The sequence below is a fragment of the Lolium perenne genome, unplaced genomic scaffold (assembly GCF_019359855.2).
Source record: "Lolium perenne isolate Kyuss_39 unplaced genomic scaffold, Kyuss_2.0 unplaced44, whole genome shotgun sequence".
Classification (NCBI taxonomy): domain Eukaryota; kingdom Viridiplantae; phylum Streptophyta; class Magnoliopsida; order Poales; family Poaceae; genus Lolium; species Lolium perenne.
Genome location: NW_027249002.1, coordinates 260001 through 275000, shown reverse-complemented (window position 1 = coordinate 275000; position 15000 = coordinate 260001).

Genomic DNA, 15000 nt, shown 5'->3' with positions numbered 1-15000 from the left:
CGCCGCGGGACACGTCACGCGGCAACGATAAACGTCGCCACGTGACTGTCACGCGGCAACGATAAACGTCGCCACGTGACAAGTCACACGGCAACGATAAACGTCGCCGCGTGACACGTCACGCGGCAACGATAAACGTTGCGGCGTGACGGGCGTAGTTGACTGTGGGGATAACCCCGGCGCCAACAGGGAGGGATGCCACCCTCCCCCCCAATATAGCTGGGGAACTTAGCCCCCCCTGGGACCCCTGCCCGTCAGCTTGTGAAGGAGCCCTACACTGTTGTCGCGGCAGAGAAAATGGCCATTTCTCTGCCGCGGCAGAGATTTTCTGCCAGGCTTAGCCGTTTTCAGCCGGTACCGTCGTTTTGGCTGGCACGCCATGGTTTTTCACCGTATCTCGACCGCCGCGCGCCCAGCCGACTATACTTCACCGTGTCGTCAGACGTTTTCCGACGTCGTCCCGACTTAGCCGTTTTCAGCCGGTACCGTCGTTTTGGCTGGCGCGCCATGGTTTTTCACCGTATCTCGACCGCCGCGCGCCCACCCGACTATAGTTCACCGTGTCGTTAGACGTTTTCCGACGTCGCCCCGACTTAGCCATTTTCAGCCGGTACCGTCGTTTTGGCTGGCGCGCCATGGTTTTTCACCGTATCTCGACCGCCGGGCGCCCACCCGACTATAGTTCACCATGTCGTTAGACGATTTCCGACGTCGCCCCGACTTAGCCGTCTTCAGCCGGTACCGTCGTTTTGGCTGGCGCGCCATGGTTTTTCACCGTATCTCGACCGCCGCGCGCCCACCCGACTATAGTTCACCGTGTCGTTAGACGTTTTCCGACGTCGCCCCGACTTAGCCGTTTTCAGCCGGTACCGTCGTTTTGGCTGGCGCGCCATGGTTTTTCACCGTATCTCGACCGCCGCGCGCCCACCCGACTATAGTTCACCGTGTCGTTAGACGTTTTCCGACGTCGCCCGACTTAGCCGTTTTCAGCCGGTACCGTCGTTTTACGGGCGCGCGCCATGGTTTTTCACCGTATCTCGACCGCTCGCGCGCCCACCCGACTATAGTTCACCGTGTCGTTACACGTTTTCCGATGTCGCCCGACTTAGCCATTTTCAGCCGGTACCGTCGTTTTATTGGCGCGCCATGGTTTTTCACCGTTTCCCGACCCGCGCGCGCCCACCCGACTATAGTTCACCGTGTCGTTAGACGTTTTCCGACGTCGCCCCGACTTAGCCGTTTTGAGGGGTATCGTCGTTTTGGCTGGCGCGCCATGGTTTTTCACCGTATCTCGACCGCCGCGCGCCCACCCGACTATAGTTCACCGTGTCGTTAGACGATTTCCGACGTCGGCCCGACTTGGCCGTTTTTAGCCGATTCGTCGTATTGGCTGCCGCGCCATGGTTTTTCACCGTATCTCGACCGCCGCGCGCCCACCCGACTATAGTTCACCGTGTCGTTACACGTTTTCCGACGTCGCCCCGACTTAGCCGTTTTCAGCCGGTACCGTCGTTGTGGCTGGCGCGCCATGGTTTTTCACCGGATCTCGACCGCCGCGCGCCCACCCGATCGTAGTTCACCGTGTCGTTAGACATTTTCCGACGTCGCCCGACTTAGTCGTTTTCAGCCGGTACCGTCGCTTTGGCTGGCGCGCCATGGTTTTTCACCGTATCTCGACCGCCGCGCGCCCAGCCGACTATAGTTCACCGTGTCGTTAGACGCGTTTTCCGACGTCACCCCGACTTAGCCGTTTCAGCCGGTACCGTCGTTTTGGCTGGCGCGCCATGGTTTTCACCGTATCTCGACCGCCGCGCGCCCACCCGACAATGGTTCACCGTGTCGTTACATCGTTTCCGACGCGCCCCGACTCACCCGTTTTCAGCCGGTACCGTGCTGTTGGCTGGCGCGCCATGGTTTTTCACCGTATCTCGACCGCCGCGCGCCCACCCGACTATAGTTCACCGTGTCGTTAGACGTTTTCCGACGACGCCCCGACTTAGCCGTTTTCAGCCGGTACCGTCGTTTTGGTGGGGCGCCAAGGTTTTTCACTGTATCTCGACCGCCGCGCGCTACCCGACTATAGTTCACCGTGTCGTTACACGTTTTCCGACGTCGCCCCGACTTAGCCGTTTTCAGCCGGTACCGTCGTTTTGGCTGGCGCGCCATGGTTTTTCACCGTATTCGACCGCCGCGCGCCCCACCCGACAATAGTTCACCGTTTCGTTACACGTTTCCGACGACGCCCCGACTTAGCCGTTTTCAGCCGCACCGTCGCTTTTGGCTGGGCGCGCCATGGTTTTTCACCGTATCTCGACCGCTCGCGCGCCCACTCGACTATAGTTCACCGTGTCGTTAGACGTTTTCCGACGTCGCCCGACTTAGCCGTTTTCAGCCTGCACTGTCGCTTTGCTGCTGGCGCGCCATGGTTTTTCACCGATCTCGACCGCCGCGCGCCCACCCGACTATAGTTCACCGTGTCGTTAGGGGACGATTTCCGACGTCGCCCCGACTTAGCCGTTTTCAGCCGGTACCGCTGCGTTTTGGCTGGCGCCATGGTTTTTCATCAGATTCGACCGCTGCGCGCCCACCCGACTATAGTTCACCGTGTCGTTACACGTTTCCGACGTCGCCCGACTTAGCCGTTTTCAAATGCACCGTCGCTTTTGTTCGGCGCGCCATGGTTTTTCACCGTATCTCGACCGCCGCGCGCCCACCCGACTGTAGTTCACCGTGTCGTTAGACGATTCCGACGTCGCCCGACTTAGCCGTTTTCAGCCGGTACCGCTGCTTTATTGGGCGCGCCATGGTTTTTCACCGTATCTCGACGCCGCGCGCCCAAACCGACTATAGTTCACCGTGTCGTTAGACGCGTTTTCCGACGTCGCCCGATTAGCCGTTTCAGCTGGTACCGATCGTTTTGGTGGCGCGCCATGGTTTTTCACCGTATCTCGACCGCGCGCGCCCACCCGACAATGGTTCACCGTGTCGTTACACGCGTTTCCGACGTCGCCCCGACTTAGCGTTTTCAAATTGCACCGTCGCTTTATGGCGCGCCATGGTTTTTCACCGTATCTCGACCGCCGCGCGCCACCCGACTATAGTTCACCGTGTCGTTAGACGTTTTCCGACGACGCCCGACTTAGCCGTTTTCAGCGGTACCGTCGTTTTACCGGCGCGCCATGGTTTTTCACCGTATTCGACCGCCGCCGCGCCCCACCCGACTATAGTTCACCGTGTCGTTACACGATTTCGACGTCGCCCGACTTAGCCGTTTCAGCCGGTACCGTCGTTTTATTGGCGCGCCATGGTTTTTCACCGTATCTCGACCGCCGCGCGCCCACCCGACAGTAGTTCACCGTTTACATCGTTTTCCGACGACGCCCGACTTAGCTGCTTTTCAGCCGATCTTCGTTTTGGCTGGCGCGCCATGGTTTTTCACCGTATCTCGACCGCCGCGCGCCCACCCGACTATAGTTCACCGTGTCGTTACACGATTTCCGACGTCGCCCCGACTTAGCCGTTTTCAGCCGGTACCGTCGTTTTGGCTGGCGCGCCATGGTTTTTCACCGTATCTCGACCGCCGCGCGCCCACCCGACAATAGTTCACCGTTTCGTTACACGTTTTCCGACGTCGCCCCGACTTAGCCGTTTTCAGCCGGTACCATCGTTTTGGCTGGCGCGCCATGGTTTTTCACCGTATCTCGACCGCCGCGCGCCCACCCGACTATAGTTCACCGTGTCGTTAGACGTTTTCCGACTGTTGCGGTCAAAACCCACCGGCGAGCAGCGACGGGCAACACAGTAGAGCCGGGAACAACTTAGGGCTGCGACTGGCCCTGGTCCCTCCGAGCGACGGCCCGCAAAGCCTCTGGTACACACGTCCGATGCTGGTGCAAGGGCGTGCCACCTGACCTATACCTGGTCAGGAAGGTGATGGAGATGCCTCGCTTAGTTTCCTGCATGGCATACACGTAAACATTAAATACGAGCCTCGATCGGCGTTCAAAGTTATCCTGTGAATCGGCTCAAGGAGCCGATCCACCCATGATTCGTACGAGGTGCACGAATATATGGTGGTCCTGCTTGATCAAGATAAAGCTAAAGCGATCTACGACGATTTAGGGTTTTCACCGCATAATCGGATCATCCTACTCACGATTGGGCCTCGCGGCCACGCACGGTGATCGTAAGCCGATCCTAGACAAGGCCTAAAAACCAACACGAGGTTGATCCCCGGAACATCCTGTCTAGGACTAGCAAACGACACCCTACGTGCCGCTGGATCCTCCAACCCTTTGTAAGGCCTAACTATTGCAGATATTAAACTAATCCTTGAATAACAAGGAGCAACCGTAACAGATCGGATCTACTAAATAATGATCAAGCGGGGTGCCGCCCCTACACCTAAGATAGGCGTAAGGGCGGCTAGATATGCAAGGGTTGCACTACGATAGCATATGATACGAAGAACAATGCTAACCCTAACACATCTAAGATAACTACGTTGCTCGCCATCAAAAAGGCTTCAGTACGAGCAACGCATGAACAACGAGCATAAGCTTGTGCTGCCTAGATCGCAAGATGCGATCTAGGCACCATGATGCTTACCGGTAGAAACCCTCGAGATGAAGGAGTTAGCGATGCGCCGAGATTGATTTGTGGTTGAACGTTGGTTGTTGTTTATTCCAAAAACCCTAGATACATATTTATAGTCCAGGGGACTTTCTAACGTGGGAATAATCCCCACCGTGCACGAGACAAACTCTACCTAAACGACACGTATCCTACTATATTACAGATACACGGGCCAACTAGCCCAAACTTTGCATAACAGGCCAATTCACGTATTTCCTCCATGTATATTCTTCAAATCCATCTTGATCGCGGCCCACCTCTGACTCGGTCAAATTCTGGTGATAACACATGCCCCCCAGTTTTGGAATTGATAATTCCAAAATCACTCTGCTTTTTCTTCGTTGGGTCATGTCGTGGCAGAACCGTCGCAGTATCCTTCATCATGATGCCTTGCCTTCTCAACTTCTCCGCGTGACCTGGCAGTTTTTTTTTTAGGCACCACTTCCGCGGAAACTGCTGTGGCATTGAATTTCCACTATATCCCCTTTTATTTAACCGCTCCGAACAGTTTACTTCCGCATCCCCTTCGCGTTAGCACTCCAAAAGCCCTCCTGTGCCACCATGTCTTCTTCCTCCTCTGCTCCATCGGATCTTTCCACCCAATCCTCTTCTTCCCGCGAGCCGACGCCGGAGCCGAACCCGGCGGAGGTCCACGCGGCCAACACCCGCCGCGCCATCGAGGCCGGGGAGGAGCCCAGCCATGACTTCTCCATCTGGTCTGAGGACGACAAGTCCTTGACCGATGGGGAAAGCGACCTCCGCTTCCTCGCCGACGGGGAAACGGAGGAGGAAAGCGATGACGATCGCTTCTCCTGCGACTTCACCTCTCCCGAGGAGGAGGAGGAGGAGGAGAAGGAAGAGTAGGAGGAGGAGGAGGACGACACCCCCTCCGACGAGCCGCTGGCCAAACGGTTCTACCCCTGGCCGGGGAACCTTAGCGACTTCGACAGCGATGACGACGATGCTGACGAGGAGGATGAGGACAATGAGGGCCCGGTCGGCGGCCACTGGAGCAGCGACGACGAGCCCGCCGGGAGTAGCGCCGACAGCGGCGACGACGGCGACGACGAGGGCAGCGACGGCCCGTAGATAGGACCTTTAGTAGAGGACCAGTAGTAGTAGATGGGGCAATGTATCCCCTAGTACTTCCTTTTGAGAGCAATCAGCTCTTTATGTAAGAAATCTTGCTTATCAATGAAGAACTTCTCCCAATTTGATTTTGCCAATTTCCTTTGAGCTTAATTTACCGATTTCCTCTCATACTGATCTTGCCGATTTGTCCCCTTAGCCAATGCATAATGAGCCGATAGCAACGCATCGGTCCTTTGAAATTCACCCTTCAATTCTTCAACTGATGATTTTGAGATCTGGTGGATAATGTAGAGTCTTCAGGAAAACCTTTGAATTCTTCCAACTAGACTTAATGGTCTTCTTCAAACACTCATCATTTTGTGAAGAAGGTTGCGACGAAAGATCAGCCGATGGTACCCCAATCGGCTCCTAAACAGAGCATCTACCAGGCCTGCTGCCCCCCGAGCCTTACTCGAGGCGAGAATGTCGGTGAGGATGCACCAAAGCCGATCACCTTTCTTCCTTCGAAAGCCGATATACCTCTTCTGTCAACACTGCGGAACTAGCACCAAGGGCTGAAAATCCTCGACAAGAAGGTTCAGGAACCCGAATCGGCTCAAGGCAGCTGAGGAAGCTCCCCACAGCTGAACTGGACTTGGTGGAGAGACTTGGTGAAGATCCGGTAGACCTTGTATAATTGCACTAGAGTCAATGGCTGCGCATCGGCTTCGTTTCTTAGTTCTAAAGTCGATGCCCTTGCATCGGCTGTATGTCATGAAATTTTTTTTTACTGGCCGATTTTTTCCTATCGGCCCCAATATTTCACTGCACACATGCTCACCTACACATGTTCACATGTTCATCTGGTTTAGGTGCCCCCCGAGCCGAATCTGTCTGGGAACGGCAGATATCGGCTCTGTAATTTGTACGTCGGCTCCGGTAGGATCAATGTTGAACACAAACAGAACATGTGGTGAAGATAATTTTGGCCGATTGCTGGAATCGGCCTCCATATTGATCGAAGTATTCAATGAAGGCGTTGTGCTTTTCCTTCATATACCTTTGGGGGCCGATCCCAAGGATCGGCCTCGCCACATTTGCTCATCGGTTTGCTCTTGCTACACGGTCAGGCCAGTGGATAAGACCAGCCTAACCCTGCCCTTCGTCACGTCGATGCGCTCGCTGTCGTCCAAATTGATACCTGAGAGGGGCTCTTGGCCTGCTGCTTCCCACGCGTTCATGCCAGCCGTTGAAATTTGGTGAGTCATCACTGGACGACCTCTACCTCATCTCCATCCCACTGTATTATGCATTGGTGCATCGTGGAGGGAATGCAACAGTTGGCGTGGATCCAATCTCTTCCTAGCAGAACAGCATAGGTGCTCTTGCTATCGACGATGAAGAACGTCGTAGGGATAGTTTTCCTTCCTACGGTCAGATCCACGTTCAGAACACCTTGTGCGTCAGACGCTTGGCCGTTGAAATCGCTCAATGTCACGTTGGTCTTGATTTGATCCGAGCTAGAGCGTCCCAACCGACGTAGCATAGAGTATGGCATAATGTTGACTGCCGCTCCGGTGTCCACCAGCATCTTATTGACAGGCCTCCCATCGATATAACCTCGCAAGTACAGGGCCTTCAGATGTCTGTAGCTTCTTTCTCGTGGCTTCTCAAAGATAACCGGCCGTGGGCCGTAGGGCCAAGTTGTGCCACAGGTGCCTCGTCTAATCCTGGAGCACTGAACTCCGAAGGAAGGATGAACACCATGTTTGTGCCAGCCGATGTTTCATCATCGGCTTTCCTTTGCTTGGGGCGCCACTCCATTTTCCGTGGTCGACCCTCTTCGTCCAGGGTTCTCTGAATTTTCGCAGCCAGATCAGGTCACGCCTTCCTTAGCGTATGCAGGTATAACCTTTCGGCTTCCTCCAAGCCGCGCAATCGCTGAACCCTGCGCTTTTGGGAACGGCTGAGTCCATCTGGGCACCACCTTGGCCGGTGGTACCTGTCTTCTTCTTCTTCCTCGTCTTCCAAATCCTCGAGATCTTCCAACCGAGGGGACTCAGCGCGTTTGCTTCGAAGCGGGAGAGGCCCTAAGCGTTGGAACACGGACCCGTTGGCTGCCTCCTTCTTCTTCTGGTTGCATTCTAGGCAATTGCCGATTGTAGGCAATCGGCTCATTCCTGAATCCCAGCAGTGTCTGAAGAAGGGGCAGTCCTAGTGCCTATCCTTGTCGTCTCGCTCCCTTGACTTTTCCTTGGCATGGCGCTCGTACTCCTCCTCATCGCGGTCATGCCGACGATGTCTTCTGGCTTCTCCGGCCAGACGGTCTCTTTCATCATCATTGCTAGATCGTCGGCGTTGGTCATACTGACTCACATACTTGTTGAGGAGGTGATTAGAGAGAGGTCGCTGATATCTTATGTTCTTCACTTCTCCCTCTGTGACGTAACGCTTGCCATCGTGACGGAGCCGATCGTGTGGAGCGGCCTCCTCTGTGTCCTTGCTACGAGAGCAGCTACCCTCGTCTCCATCCTTGCCAGCGTGGTGTCCAAGTCCTACCATGTTGATGCTGAATGAGGATCCTGGCTGGCAACCTTCAGGGTAAGTGCATTCCACCATGTTAACGGCGGGGAAGGGGTGGGTGTCGACCTTCATGGCGTACTGGTTGAAAATCAGACGTCCTTGTTCTATCGCCATTTGGATCTGCTGACGCCACATCCTGCAGTCGTTGGTGGCATGGGAGAGCGAGTTATGCCATTTGCAGTATGGCTTTCCATTCAGCTCTTGTACCGTGGGGAATTTGAGACCTTCGGGTATCTTCAACTGCTTCTCCTTGAGTAGGAGGTCGAAGATTTGCTCAGTTTTGGTCACGTCAAAATCAAACCCTCTAGGCGGACCTGGTGGCTTAACCCATTTGCAGGACACGGGGGTTGCCCCCCGAGTCCATTCAGCCACTGCTACCTCTTGATCTCCCGCAGAGCCTTCGTCTTCATCTGCCTCGACCAGGACTACTGCATGCTTGAATTTATCCTTGTACAAGTCTGGGTGGCGCTGTTCATATGCTGACAGTTTCTGAACCATGTGCGCCAGTGAAGGGTAGTCTGCTTGGGAGGCCATATCCTTGATTTGCGAGGCAAGGCCCACCACTGCCAACTCGACTGCTTCTTTTTCAGTCACACGAGCCGAATAGCATCGGTTCTTTAGATTTCTGAAGCGCTGGATGTATTCTGCCACAGTTTCTCCATGCTTCTGATGTATCTGTGCTAGATCGGCAAGGCCAGACTCGGAAGCTTCTGAGTGAAACTGCATGTGGAACTGTTCTTCCAACTGCTTCCAAGTCCGGATCGAGTCCGGTGGCAACAAAGTGTACCACCCGAAAGCCGATCCCGTGAGGGACTGTGCGAAGAACCTCACGCGTAGTGGATCCGACGCTGAGGCCGTTCCTAGCTGTGCCAAATATCGGCTCACATGCTCGATGGAGCTGGAACCATCTGATCCACTGAACTTGGAGAAGTCAGGGAGCCGATACTTGGGTGGTAGCGGGACCAACTCGTATTCATCGGGGTACGGCTTGGAATAGCCGATTGTCCTCCTTTTCGGCACCATGCCGAACTGGTCCCTCAGGATCGTACTGATCTGGTCCGCGGTGCTGGCTGCAGGAGTCGAACTCTGAAGATTCGCCGGGGTGGCGTACTTAGCCAGCCATGCTTGCTTTTCCAGCTCTGAGCCAACTGCAGGAGCTATGCTCTGGAGGCTCGTCGGGGTGGCATATTTAGCTAGCCATGTCTGCTTCTCGAGATCTGTCGCTGACGTTCCTCCTGCTTTCCCAGAAGTCCCTGCTGTCGCGGCCTGGTTTGTGAGCGCCCAGTTACCGCAGTCTGGCACGTATGTGCACATGTACCCGTGAGGGATCTCCTTAGGCGCCTCATGCAAGAACTGGCAGTCACTAGGGTCACCACCGATCTTGTAGACGATGAATGCCGGTGAATTCGGCACTTCTGGTGCTGCCAACGCGAATGGCAGCGGTGGACGGGACTGGAGTGGCATCTCTCCTTGGTGTGTCCCGAGAGCTGGTCCTGACGGAGAGTACTGGTGCCTCATGATCTCCTGGATCACCCGGAGAGCAACACGCTCCAAAGTGTTCACCAGGTTCTCAGAGTGGCGGTGCAGCGAGTGAGCCACCAGGTAGTTGATCTCCTGACGTAGGGACCTGGTGCGTTCTTCTGATGGGGCAGAGAGGTCTATCCCATCGAGTGCACCATCAGGCGAGAACCCCTTCCACCTGATGCCATATGAATGGGTTCTGTGAAAAGAGCCGATGAGGTCGGCTTCGAGGATTGCTTTGACCTCGTCATACTTCTTCTTGAGCTCATCGGTCAGATCCTCGTACGTGACTGGGGTGTCGTCCGCCATCTCAGATGTAGATGGCGATGTGGTTGATGACGAAGCTTGTCCCACCGGGCGTGCCAGAAAGTGTTGCGGTCAAAACCCACCGGCGAGCAGCTACGGGCAACACAGTAGAGCCGGGAACAACTTAGGGCTGCGGCTGGCCCTGGTCCCTCCGAGCGACGGCCCGCAAAGCCTCTGGTACACACGTCCGATGCTGGTGCAAGGGCGTGCCACCTGACCTATACCTGGTCAGGAAGGTGATGGAGATGCCTCGCTTAGTTTCCTGCATGGCATACACGTAAACATTAAATACGAGCCTCGATCGGCTCTCAGGTTATCCTGTGAATCGGCTCAAGGAGCCGATCCACCCATGATTCGTACGAGGTGCACGAATATATGGTGGTCCTGCTTGATCAAGATAAAGCTAAAGCGATCTACGACGATTTAGGGTTTTCACCGCATAATCGGATCATCCTACTCACGATTGGGCCTCGCGGCCACGCACGGTGATCGTAAGCCGATCCTAGACAAGGCCTAAAAACCAACACGAGGTTGATCCCCGGAACATCCTGTCTAGGACTAGCAAATGACACCCTACGTGCCGCTGGATCCTCCAACCCTTTGTAAGGCCTAACTATTGCAGATATTAAACTAATCCTTGAATAACAAGGAGCAACCGTAACGGATCGGATCTACTAAATAATGATCAAGCGGGGTGCCGCCCCTACACCTAAGATAGGCGTAAGGGCGGCTAGATATGCAAGGGTTGCACTACGACAGCATATGATACGAAGAACAATGCTAACCCTAACACATCTAAGATAACTACGTTGCTCGCCATCAAAAAGGCTTCAGTACGAGCAACGCATGAACAACGAGCATAAGCTCGTGCTGCCTAGATCGCAAGATGCGATCTAGGCAGCATGATGCTTACCGGTAGAAACCGTCGAGACGAAGGAGTTGGCGATGCGCCGAGATTGATTTGTGGTTGAACGTTGGTTGTTGTTTATTCCATAAACCATAGATACATATTTATAGTCCAGGGGACTTTCTAACGTGGGAATAATCCCCACCGTGCACGAGACAAACTCTACCTAAACGACACATATCCTACTATATTACAGATACACGGGCCAACTAGCCCAAACTTTGCATAACAGGCCGATTCACGTATTTCCTCCATGTATATTCTTCAAATCCATCTTGATCGCGGGCCACCTCTGACTCGGTCAAATTCTGGTGATAACACTGACGTCGCCCCGACTTAGCCGTTTTCAGCCGGTACCGTCGTTTTGGCTGGCGCGCCATGGTTTTTCACCGTATCTCGACCGCCGCGCGCCCACCCGACTATAGTTCACCGTGTCGTTACACGTTTTCCGACGTCGCCCCGACTTAGCCGTTTTCAGCCGGTACCATCGTTTTGGCTGGCGCGCCATGGTTTTTCACCGTATCTCGACCGCCGCGCGCCCACCCGACTATAGTTCACCGTGTCGTTAGACGTTTTCCGACGTCGCCCCGACTTAGCCGTTTTCAGCCGGTACCGTCGTTTTGGCTGGCGCGCCATGGTTTTTCACCGTATCTCGACCGTCGCGCGCCCACCCGACTATAGTTCACCGTGTCGTTAGACGATTTCCGACGTCGCCCCGACTTAGCCGTTTTCAGCCGGTACCGTCGTTTTGGCTGGCGCACCATGGTTTTTCACCGTATCTCGACCGCCGCGCGCCCACCCGACTATAGTTCACCGTGTCGTTACACGTTTTCCGACGTCGCCCGACTTAGCCGTTTTCAGCCGGTACTGCTGCTTTTGGCTGGCGCGCCATGGTTTTTCACCGTATCTCGACCGCCGCACGCCCACCCGACTATAGTTCACCGTGTCGTTAGACGTTTTCCGACGTCGCCCCGACTTAGCCGTTTTCAGCCGGTACCGTCGTTTTGGCGGGAGCGCCTTGGTTTTTCCCCGTATCTGGCCCGCCGCGCGCGACCGCGACTATAGTTCACCGTGTCGTTACACGTTTTCCGACGTCGCCCCGACTTAGCCGTTTTCAGCCGGTACCGTCGTTTTGGCTGGCGCGCCATGGTTTTTCACCGTATCTCGACCGCCGCGCGCCCACCCGACAATAGTTCACCGTGTCGTTACACGTTTTCCGACGTCGCCCCGACTTAGCCGTTTTCAGCCGGTACTGCTGCTTTATTGGCGCGCCATGGTTTTTCACCGTATCTCGACCGCCGCGCGCCCACCCGACTATAGTTCACCGTGTCGTTAGACGCTTTTCCGACGCCACCCCGACTTAGCCGTTTTCAGCCGGTACTGCTGCTTTTGGCTGGCGCGCCATGGTTTTTCACCGTATCTCGACCGCCGCGCGCCCACCCGACTATAGTTCACCGTGTCGTTACCACGATTTCCGACGCCGCCCGACTTAGCCGTTTCAGCCGGTACCGTCGCTTTTGGCTGGCGCGCCATGGTTTTTCACCGTATCTCGACCGCCGCGCCCACCCGACTATAGTTCACCGTGTCGTTACACGTTTTCCCGACGTCGCCCGACTTAGCCGCTTTTCAGCCGGCATCGCTGCTTTTTGGCTGGCGCGCCATGGTTTTTCACCGTATCTCGACCGCCGCGCGCCCACCCGACTATAGTTCACCGTGTCGTTAGAAGTTTTCCGACGTCGCCACGACTTAGCCGTTTTCAGCCGGTACCGTCGTTTTGGCTGGCGCGCCATGGTTTTTCACCGTATCTCGACCGCCGCGCGCCCACCCGACTATAGTTCACCGAGTCTTTACAACTATTCCGACGTCGCGCCGACGTCGCCGTTTTCAGCCGGTACCGCTGCTTTGTCTGGCGCGCCATGGTTTTTCACCGTATCTCGACCGCCGCGCGCCCACCGGACAATAGGTCACCGTGTCGTTAGCCGTTTTCTGACGTCGCCCCGACTTAGCCGTTTTCAGCCGGTACCGTCGTTTTGGCTGGCGCGCCATGGTTTTTCACCGTATCTCGACCGCCGCGCGCCCACCCGACTATAGTTCACCGTGTCGTTAGACGATTTCCGACGCCGCCCGACTTAGCCGTTTTCAGCCGGTACTGCTGCTTTTTGGCTGGCGCGCCATGGTTTTTCACCAGATCTCGACCGCCGCGCGCCCACCCGACATAGTTCACCGTGTCGTTACACGTTTCCGACGTCGCCCGACTTAGCCGTTTTCAGCCGGTACCGTCATTTTACGGCGCGCCATGGTTTTTCACCGTATCTCGACCGCCGCGCGCCCACCCGACTATAGTTCACCGTGTCGTTAGACGATTTCACACGTCGCCACTACATACACGCCTTCAGCCGGTACCTACGGTTTGGCTGGCGCGCCATGGTTTTTCACCGTATCTCGACCGCCGCGCGCCCACCCGACTATAGTTCACCGTGTCGTTAGACGTTTTCCGACGTCGTGCCTTGTGATCCGTTTTGAGCCGGTACCGTCGTATTGGCTGGCGCGCCATGGTTTTTCACCGTATCTCGACCGCCGCGCGCCCACCCGACTATAGTTCACCGTGTCGTTACACGATTTCCGACGCGTCGCCCGACTTAGCCGTTTTCAGCCGGTACCGTCGTTTTGGCTGGCGCGCCATGGTTTTTCACCGTATCTCGACCGCCGCGCGCCCACCCGACTATAGTTCACCGTGTCGTTACACGATTTCCTCGGTCGACCGGACTTAGCCGTTTTCAGCCGGTACCGTCGTTTTGGCTGGCGCGCCATGGTTTTTCACCGTATCTCGACCGCCGCGCGCCCACCCGACTATAGTTCACCGTGTCGTTAGAAGTTTTCCGACGTCGCCCCGACTTAGCCGTTTTCAGCCGGTACCGGCGGTTTGGCTGGCGCGCCATGGTTTTTCACCGTATCTCGACCGCCGCGCGCCCACCCGACTATAGTTCACCGTGTCGTTACACGTTTTCCGACGTCGCCCCGACTTAGCCGTTTTCAGCCGGTACCGTCGTTTTGGCTGGCGCGCCATGGTTTTTCACCGTATCTCGACCGCCGCGCGCCCACCGGACTATAGTTCACCGTGTCGTTAGACGTTTTCCGACGTCGCCCCGACTTAGCCGTTTTCAGCCGGTACCGTCGTTTTGGCTGGCGCGCCATGGTTTTTCACCGTATCTCGACCGCCGCGCGCCCACCCGACTATAGTTCACCGTGTCGTTAGACGATTTCCGACGTCGCCCCGACTTAGCCGTTTTCAGCCGGTACCGTCGTTTTGGCTGGCGCACCATGGTTTTTCACCGTATCTCGACCGCCGCGCGCCCACCCGACAATAGTTCACCGTGTCGTTACACGTTTTCCGACGTCGCCCCGACTTAGCCGTTTTCAGCCGGTACCGTCGTTTTGGCTGGCGCGCCATGGTTTTTCACCGTATCTCGACCGCCGCGCGCCCACCCGACTATAGTTCACCGTGTCGTTAGACGTTTTCCGACGTCGCCCCGACTTAGCCGTTTTCAGCCGGTACCGTCGTTTTGGCTGGCGCGCCATGGTTTTTCACCGTATCTCGACCGCCGCGCCCACCCGACTATAGTTCACCGTGTCGTTAGACGATTTCCGACGTCGCCCCGACTTAGCCGTTTTCAGCCGGTACCGTCGTTTTGGCTGGCGCGCCATGGTTTTTCACCGTATCTCGACCGCCGCGCGCCCACCCGACTATAGTTCACCGTGTCGTTAGACGATTTCCGACGTCGCCCCGACTTAGCCGTTTTTAGCCGATTCCGTCGTATTGGCTGCGGCGCCATGGTTTTTCACCGTATCTCGACCGCCGCGCGCCCACCCGACTATAGTTCACCGTGTCGTTAGACGTTTTCCGACGTCGCCCCGACTTAGCCGTTTTCAGCCGGTACCGTCGTTTTGGCTGGCGCGCCATGGTTTTTCACCGTATC